Below are 10,694 nucleotides of genomic sequence, written 5' to 3'. Positions count from 1 at the left end.
CAATAGATCTCGGAATGTCTATTTTTTAAATGAAACCTCTGATCTATGCAAAAAATCTCCTTGGGCACATTGTACCTTCATCTTAATAGGCGGTTTGCAACAGACAAAACCAATAATTGCTTTTATGGCTTTTGCCATTTCAGGTCTGAATGTCAGATTTTATCAGTTTGAAAAAGAAACAACCAAGAACTTCAGTTTTTTCCTTAGGACGAGGCTTTGTAGGGCCACTTGTCTTCCTAACACAAATAGAATGTAAAGATGTCACCCAGTCTTTGTATTATTTGACATGACATCCAAGGCAACAAATTACAACAAAGCAATAAAACCAATACAGATACCTGTTAACCAATGCATCACTTCGAAAGCAACAATCCTCAGTAGAAAAGATGTACTGTTTTTTATTTGCTTTTTTTGTCATTTATTTTCTAATAAAAACCAGGAGGAAACTTTATAGAGTTTATATTTGAATTACTTGCAGCAAATGTAAAATCTGGAGCTGGCAGAATGACTTTCTGGTTTTTTTTATGACACTGTTCTTTGTTAATCGGATTTAAAACTTCACTTACCTTATCAGTAAACTAGATATGCCCAGTACCGTTTAGAGGCAGTACCATATAGGGGGCGCCATAGAGATTGAAATGTGTGACTTTCACTTTCCTCCTTATTTTAAACATAAAAATAATAAAAGAGGAGTGTTGGGTACTGATAAAGAATCATCTTGTTCACATCTGCGTTGGAAGCTCCATGAGGGGCCTCCATTGCAGATCTGGCCAAAAATACCGGAAACAATAGCGCAGCGTGCTATTTCGGTTTTTCGGTAAAACCACAGACACCATGACGGAAACTGGACAGAAATCTTTAACTCCTTAAAGACCAGGCCAATTTCAGTTTTTTCATTTTCGTTTTTTCCTCCCCGCCTTCCAAAAGCCATAACTTTTTTATTTATTTTTCGACATAGCCATAGCTTGTTTTTTTGTGGGTCAAGTTGTAGTTTTTCATAGCACCAGTTATTGCACCGCTTAATGTAGTGGGAAGCTGAAAAAAAAATATTTGTAGGGTGAAATGGGCAAAAAACAGCAAATACGCCATTTTTGGGGGGTTTTGTTTTTACGGCGTTCATCAGGCGTTAAAAACGACATATTCACCTTATTCTACAGGTTGATACAATTACGGCGATATCAAATGTATATGTTTTGTTTTATGTTTTACCACTTTTAAAAAAATAAAACTATTTGCTAAAAAAAACAATGTTTTGTGTCACCATATTCTATAAGCCATTCTTAAATTTTCGGGGGTGAGCTGTAGTTTTCACTGATACCATTTTGAGGTACATGCGACTTTTTGATCACTTTTTATTCCATTTGTTTGGAGAGCTAAGGTGACCAAAAAACAGCAATTTGCATGTTTCATATATATATATACTGTGAAGGAAATAAGTATTTGATCCCTTGCTGATTTTGTAAGTTTGCCCACTGTCAAAGACATGAACAGTCTAGAATGATTTACAGATGATTTGCAAAGAGGAGTGGGCCAAAATTCCATCTAACATGTGTGCAAACCTCATCATCAACTTCAAAAAACGTCTGACTGCTGTGCTTGCCAACAAGGGTTTTGCCACCAAGTATTAAGTCTTGTTTGGCAAAGGGATCAAATACTTATTTCTCTGTGCACAATGCAAATAAATATATATCATTTTGACAATGTGATTTTCTTTTTTTTTTTTTAATATAATCTATCTCTCACTGGTAAAATTAACCTAACCTAAGAATTCTAGACTGTTCATGTCTTTGACAGTGGACAAACTTACAAAATCAGCAAGGGATCAAATACTTATTTCCTTCACTGTATATATATATATATATTTTTTTACTGCGTTCACTGAGCGGGTTAAACAACACTATATTGTGATAGTTCAGACTTTTACGATGATACCAGTTATGTTAACTTTTATCTTTTTAGCATTGCCTTAGGGAAAAAATAGGAAAAGTTTGTTTTTTTTACTTTTATTATTTATATTTTTTGGGACATTACTAAAAACTTTATTTAACTGTGTTTTACTTTTTTTATTAGCCCCCCTAGGGGACTTGAACCAGCAATCGTTGGATCGCTTGCATGATATAGTGCAATACTAATGTATTGCGGTATATCGTGATACTGACAGTCTCCTTTGAAGCCCTGCCAGAGGGAGGTCTTCAAAGGAGTACAAAGATGGCAGACCTGAGGGCCTTCATTAGGCCCCCAGGCTGCCATGACAACCATCGTCACCGGCCGATCCCGTCGTGTGGCGTGTTTGAGCGGGCGCCCCCCCTGATTCTAACATTTGCCGCGGTCATGATGTAATCTTTGATTCTGCCTGTTGTAGTGAGGTGTCAGCTGTATAACACAGCCGTCACCCGCAGAGTATGGAGCGCGCTCAGCCCGCGAACCCACTCAATACTTCCCCTTAACGGCTGCCACATACATGTATGTGGCATGTCATTAAGGGGTTAAAGTCAATGGGTTTTGTTGGCCACCGGTGGTGTCTATCGTACAACAGAATAAGCGATTTCAGTATTTTTATTTTTATGCTCCTTTGATGTAGCAGAACAATGAAAATACCAGCGCAGATGTGAACAGGCCCTAACAGATAAAAGGATTTTTCATATTGGAACCGAAAGTTACTTCCATGGGAACTGGTATTGTTTGGTTCTGTTCACATTTGCATATTATGCTTTCCATCAGTGGTTCTAGCATTTGTACAGCAGGACTAGCATAATCTGCAGTGCAATACTTGACCCCAACAAACCTGAATAAAACAACAATAAGTCATTGAGATCCATGAGGATTTGTCGGGACCCACTTGAAAACTGCTGCAGTATAGCTGCCATTATCTATGGAAGTCATGACGCTTGCCATTGAACAATAACAAGATGGATCACGACAGTCCTGAAGAGATTTTTCTACTATAAAAAGATCCTGACACCTTCCATTTCTCATGTTAATTAATTACTTTAAATCAATTACTTATGACCCTGTTCACACTAGCATTATGGCTTCTCTTTCTAATGAAAGCAATGACGCTATGACGGATCCATTTTCTGACAAATCCAAATGGACACTAAAGGAGCACATTGATTTTAATAGGCTCATTTTAAAGTAATTTGTAATAAAATGACTAGAGAAAGCCTAACTGCAAATATAAAGAACATCTCCATTCTCACTGTCAAAGCGATGAGAATTCACATTTCGGATTAATTAAAGAGTTTGTATAGAGTTAGAAAAATATTTCTGCTTTCTTCTATCAACAATGCCACTCCAGTCCACAGGTTGTGTGTAATATTGCAACCCAGCCCCAATAACTTAAATGGAGCTGAGCTGCAATACCCGACACAGCCGATGGACAGGTGTGGCGCTATTTCTGAAAGAAAGCAGCCATGTTTTTCTAATCTTGTTTTACTTTTTTTAAAGCATGAGAAGCAACAAACAACTAATGGGTTAAAAAAATAGCCATGTAGGTAAAAAGGTTGGTTCACAGGGAAGTCATCTTGCATCTGCACCATCACCATCATTACCCAAGAGTCAACTGAAACCAATGATTTGGTCCTAAAAGATGGACCTCCCCATTATTAAAGCCAAGTTAACCATTTTATATTGCTCCACGGCATTAAAAATATAGCAACTTTGAAAATCTACCATTTTTTTGTGTGCCTACAGCTCCAATGCAGACCTATGTGTCTCCATGGTTACAGACTACAAACAAACTCTGTGTAGTCAGATCCTGCAGTCCTACTCCCTTTCATCTGTTCCCTACTTCTTACTAACTTACATTTGGTATGTTAGCAAAAAGTAGGGGACAAATGTAATAGTGCACTCAAAAAGATTTAATAAAAAAGCATTGCACATGTAGAAGGGTCCTTTTTAAAAAATTCCCCCGTTGATGGTGCCTAATTCATGTGATACAAACATTTCCATTGAATGTACTGGGCAGGCTATAAAGCCTATTTGTGTTGGCTTCACAACATACATCTGCTCTAATAACCATTTATATGTAAATATCAGCAGGTTTTACTTTAAAATTACAGATCAGAAATAAATAACAAAGCAAAAAGGTAACAATTGGAAAATATGGGGATGGATCGAATGGGATTATCCATTAAATAAGTTTGATCCCACATATACAAATGATCTTATGTGACTAATGTATTTCTTTGTGAAGAGCATATTATCTGTTTGTTTTGTTTAATGATCCCAGGAGAGGATATAAAGCTTCGGAGGATGCACTTTTCAAGTGGATTAAAGTTTGCATTAGAGAGAGTTACAGAGATTATTCCCCATCCAGTTAATTTTATACTGTAATCCACAGATAGCTCATCAGGTTTCCAGAGGAAGCCGGGGCTCAGTAAGAATAGCGAGCAGTATGGAAGCCTCATTTACTGACTTTATCATTCTTAGCAGAGATTGAAGCAATGGCTAAAAAAAAGCTCTAACATTTCGCCACAAATATGTTTTTCTGTCCTATAAAGTCCACATATTTACACTGATTATAGAGGATAAAAACTGAAATAATTAGATCTAATTCAGTTATATTAGACATAATAAACTACAAACGTGTACAATCAAACCAAAATATACCCTTGGGTCATGTCCAAAATGTCTTATGTCCTTGTAAGAACGCCAAGGTCAAGCCCCCTAAATAAATTGAAGCACCAACACAAATTTATACGAAATACTATACTAGAGGTGTAACTTGAAGCACCTGTGCAAACCTGTATCAGGGTCCCCCCAACCATCATATGTGGCATTTACAGTAATGGTGTCCTCCTATATGGTAGAGGGGCTATTTGGCCCCATCGGGCATCAGGGACTGGGTGTGAATTCACTCTCTGCACCCCATATAGTCACCTAGAAGCCATAAAGTGGCATAAATAGAGCAGATATGGCCCCATAGCAAACATTAACTTTAGCTCCCCTGCTGTTGCTGGTCAATGTCATCACAACCTGGCATTGACGCCCCTTCCTATACAATGTAGGAGAGAAAATTGGAGAGACCTATAAAAAAAATTGGTACAGTCAATGCAATGCCTGTATTTAGTATATAGAAGGTAATAGATACTCTGTATAGAGGCAGAGCAATGAACTAATATATTTCTCCTGGGGGAGTAACATATGCTAAAGAAATACATGAACAAACCCATTCTAATCTCCAGTATTGCTGACATTTAAGTTGATGGATATATTAAAATTAGTTTTGCGATATTTTAAAATCAGTTTCAGCCATCTTTCTATTTAATAAGAGTACATGGTTGAGCCTTAAATCTGCTTTTACAGCACTTAACTTCTTCATGGGGCTAAAGAGCATAAATCCTCTTATGATCAAAACACCTGATTTGTCGACATTAATCTTAAAGGCAGAAAAGGTTTTAATGGAAGTTATTTAGTATTTTTTTCTGCACTTTAATTCAAGGTGCCTTTGACAAATATTTAGATAATAGGATTTAAGAATATCAAAACTAAGCGCTGAAGGGCTAATTTATTGTAACCTATTGTGACCAACAGGGTGTTGCTTTACTGCTCGCTGATTGTCAACCCTGATTGGATTTCATGTGAGAATATCCAATGTTATTACAAATTCTTTTCAGAAACAGAGGATTTGGAGCTCAGTATTACAAAAACAGAACAGATTATTTAGATGGTGTCCAGGATTGGATATACACTTCAAGTACTATGGGCAAATAAAACAGGGTGCCCACCATGGGTGGCCCAATCCATCAACTAGGTGGATACTAATTTTGGAGACACTTCTTACAACTGAGTTAGTGAAGTTGACTCAAAAGAATTTACAGTACTAATCTTGAGATGATACACTTAATTGTCAAGCACATTTGTACATTTCACTTGAGAGCTGGCACTTTTTCTGCACATACAAGTCCAAGACCCTAATCTACATTTGGGTTTATTGAGACCATGAAAAACTATCTACAATTGTAGCAGAGTATGTTGATGCAGCAGAGCTCTGACTCAAAACGACAATGTGTTATATGCCATTTTCTATAGGATTGCAGGTAAAACTAGGTGTTGTATAGTTTGGACGACCCATTTTCTTATGTTAGGTCTCCAGATGTTTAGGTGATCATGGTGGACCATGCTGCGGGTGCTCCCTACAATCAGCTCTCATTGATGCTTAATGATCACTGCAGCAAGATAAAAGTAACATTAGACTTCCATTATCATATACAGGGCAATAGGGCTCTGTAGTAAGAAATACGAACCCTTTTGAATTTAGTGGACCATCCATTGATTTCAATAGAGGCACCGAGTCCTCCAGAGCTCCTTCCGGTGGCTCTACACTCACAACAATTATTGTTTGATCACTTTATGATGATATTATTTGGACCCTGCATGGTATTTATGTGTTGTTTTTTTTAACGTCTATTGTCATTGTGCTATTGCTATTTCTTTAAATATATTCTAGCTGTATAATTTGGCATGTAATACAGAACAATAGGGATTCGAAGTACAGGGTCCGTACACAGGTCTAAGTTCAATGACACTGAAAACAAGATTTTTTTTTAACTGTATCCAAAAAAGTAGCAAGTTCTGATAAGATTAGAAGCAAAACAAGAAGCAGATGTCACGGTTATGGGGTATGTGGAACCACTAGGACGCTCCGCCGTAGCGGAGTAGCAGCTGGCCAAACAATTGCCAATAACAGTCTCTAGGACAAGAGCACCTGGATAGATGATTTTGCAAACACTCAGCATGGCAGACACTAGTCACAGCATATACGTGGCGTAGCAACACCTGGCGTAACAGGCACTTGACACAGATGATACTTGGCACAGATGAAAATCTCGAATCTGACGCTAGATTACGCACTGGAACAAACACAATTATTGGATATGGGATACAGGAAACGGGTACACAGGATACAACTAAGGGACCATTTGCAAAGACTAACATGGGCAGACACAACAACGCTCAGGCAAGGAGAGGAAGGGCAGAACCCTTTTTAAGGTCCAGGATGTACAGGGATTGGCTGGGGAAGATTTGCATGATGCGCGCACTAGCCCTTTAAAGCCGGGAATGAGCGTGCACACCCTACAGGATTCAGTGGGGGAGTTGCAGCCTCGTGTGCCAGCATCTCTGTGGAGGGAGACGCCGGCATGAAGAAAGCGTCCTGCGGTTACGGCTGCCGGTAACTAGGATGTGCCGGCGGTCAGCGACCGCGGGCACAACATCAGAGTTCTATTACAATCTGCAATAAACTTTTAAAGCAAATAAAATGTGACAAATACAATGTTTTACTTTTCAGTTAGTATCAAAATAATGACATGAAAGATAAATAACAAACAAATAAAAGTCACTTTCATTTGGCAACATAAATGCACATAATTCTGGCTTATTTTGTGTCATTTAATTAGTATCGGATTGGGATGCCAGCGCTGACACATCTCTGCTAAGTTAAAGTATCCCATTATTGGTGTGTAATGGGGATAGGCTTTGCAAGCTTAACCAATGTTCTGCTTATTAACCTAATTCACTAGTAACACCACTGAGACACAAGGCTCAAAATACCCCATGCCTTAGCAGTAAGTAAGGGGTTCCAATTATTGGGACTGAAATCCTGACAATGTGTTTGGTAATACTTTCAAATAACTTTGCAAGAACACACGCTATCTTCTCATACCCACTAGACCACAGACTGGGTGGAATGCCACATACAAAAAAGTGGAATTTTGTAACAATGTTATATTATTCCAAGCAACGACTTTATTTGACAGTTCAAAATGTTTACAAAAGTACTTGCATATTCATATATGACAGCAACAGATTCCCATAAGGCTAATCTCTTTGCTAGAAAGGCCTGTTATGACAATTCCACTGCAGCTGCCAACAGCAACACCAAGGGATTATGGGGATTTATATATTTATACTCCCAATCTGAACAGACTATTAGCAGTGGGGAGGGGAGGACGTCCCCCTCACACCAAAAGAAACAAAATAACTAATAAGTGATATCCCAGTGTAATCACACATCACGGTCTGTATTCCACCTCGGAATTCATGGCTTACAAAGTGTCATACAGTTTTGGCAGCAAAACACAAAGAGGATTAGAGCATATGGAAAAGATTTAAAATAACCGTCTGGAATCTTTTGCATTGAATGCAGTGAAATAGTCATCTATCTATCTATCTATCTATCTATCTATCTATCTATCTATCTATCTATCTATCTATCTATCTATCTATCTATCTATCTATCTATCTATCTATCTATCTATCTATCTATCTCATATCTATCTCATATCTATCTATCTATCTATCTATCTATCTATCTATCTATCTATCTATCTATCTATCTATCTATCTATCTATCTATCTATCTATCTCATATCTATCTATCTATCTATCTATCTATCTATCTATCTATCTATCTATCTATCTATCTATCTATCTATCTATCTATCTATCTATCTATCTATGAGTCTGTGTCTGTCTGTCAGTCTGTGTCTGTCCGCTTATCTCTTAATCTATTATATCAATTTGCATAAATTTAGGTGGAGTCAAATAGATATCCAAACACAAAGACAATTTAATTATATTACTTTTGACTACTCATAGGCGTAACCACCAGGTAGCAGGCATAGCAGATGGTTTGGGGCATAACAACTAAGGGAGTCCATCTCTGTAGAGAGGTAAGGTACAGTTAGTTATGACTGTGGATGATAGAAGGGCGTGGAAAATGAAATGGGACTCCATTCCAAGTTTTGACATGAAACCCTGTGGTTACCAGTTGTGCCCCTGTTATGTGCATTAAGTCTCTTCTGTGGCATCACTGTTTGCATTATCCCTGTACTGCACCACTATGTGCATAATTATTACATAGTTACATAGTTTGTACGGTTCAAAAAAGACACATGTCCATCAAGTTCAACCAAGGGATTGGAAAGGGGAAGTAAAACATTTCTACACATAGGAGCTAATAATTTTTTTCTTCAAGGAAATTATCTAAGCCTTTTTTAATGCCATCTACTGTCCCTGCTGTGACGGCTCCTGCGGTAGGCTATTCCATAAATTCACCGTTCTCACAGTAAAGAAGGCTTGAGCTGTAATTTTACTGAGTTAAATATCCCTCTACTGTGACATTTCCATGTGTATTATTTCTATGATGTGACATCACTATAAGCATTATCCTAGTACTGTGACATCACCTTGTGCACTTATGTCTAATTATTAGGAAAAGACACATGGCACAGAGTGGAGATCAAAATAATAACTTGCTTTTCATGTTCTGAACACTGAACTCACAACTGATGCTGCTCATAATGGAGTGGGGCCCTATTTAAAGTTTTACTTTGAGGCCCAATGCCTACTTCTTACACCCCAGGTACTAACTACACATGTAGCAGGCACTAAATTGACTGCCGGCGCTTTATGTTCATAGCTTAGTGCACAAAGGCGCTTTACATTATGTGCATAGTGCAGCCGTTCTGATTCAAACTGAATAAGCGTTTCACAAATCACATGGCGTGGGCACCACAGCAGTCAAGTTACCATATCTATAAGTTATTCAATCAAAATAAATGACAACACATAAATCATGTCTGGATTAAACAAAATAGGTACTAGATTCTTGGAAAGGGTGGCGCTTGCCAAATAAGAATAATTCCTGCATAAGTGATATCAGTGTAGAGATTGGTGTAACTTGAATGGGTTGGGGTTGGGGGTAGGGGCAAACTCCATCCTGGATTTATTCATAAAAATAGTGTATGATACTAGTTAGAAGTATTACTTGGCAACGCATCGATAAGGACACTGTGCCCACTGATAAGGTTATGCCATCCACTGTGACATAAACATTATAAGGGGACGATTACAATGGCACTTGTTAACGTTTATGTGTCATAATGCTCTATAGAAGATGGCAATCGCTACTTATAGAACTGGTGTATATTAATCTGTGGCTTTATGGCATAGTGATTAGAATTGCTTTTGTGCCGGGTAGACTTGGATATGACTATGACCATTGCACCAATCATTGTGCCAAGCAAAGTGCCTAAAAGTGGCAAAGAAAGTGAGAACAAGGAGTGAGTAGGCTGCGCATGCTACAGGAATAGCTAATCCAGCGCACTTGTCCATTATCATAACGCTCATGGTCTGCAATCGAGAGTGCCATGTGCATGCCCAAACCCGCTCTTGCCTTTATCTCCTCACTTTCTTGCCTTTTTTCCCCGTATCCCCCAATGGTGGAATACCCCTTTAACCATATTTCATGATAGGCTTGCCTACAGTATAAAATGACAGTTATGTTATCTAACAAAGCTGCACATTTATTCTACCTAATTTACCCATATGTATTTTTTTTTAACCAGTAATTAAAAGAAATGCGTCTTCCCAGCTGAGGCCTGATGACCGTCTGCCGAGTAAAAGACTGTCTTTAGAATCTCTACTCTATCTGGCGTCATCTCTTGGGAATACAATTGTCTACAGGGAAAGGATTGTGGTAGACACGGTATCTAAAATTACATAGCATGTGCCAGCTTCTAAACATCAGAAAGTTGATATGATAATTGCCTTCAATACAATTTTTTTCTTTTATTTGTTTTGTTCACTTTCCTCTGGGATGATTGATAATGAGTCCAAACTGAACAACACAAAAGATTTGTATGGCTGAAGAAATTCAAATGTAGGCAAAAAAACAGAGGTTTTCTAGT

This window comes from Rhinoderma darwinii, chromosome 7 (genome assembly GCF_050947455.1).
Source record: "Rhinoderma darwinii isolate aRhiDar2 chromosome 7, aRhiDar2.hap1, whole genome shotgun sequence".
Taxonomy (NCBI): Eukaryota; Metazoa; Chordata; class Amphibia; order Anura; family Rhinodermatidae; genus Rhinoderma; species Rhinoderma darwinii.
The sequence above is the reverse complement of the archived record's forward strand: the minus strand, read 5'-3'. Positions refer to the sequence as shown.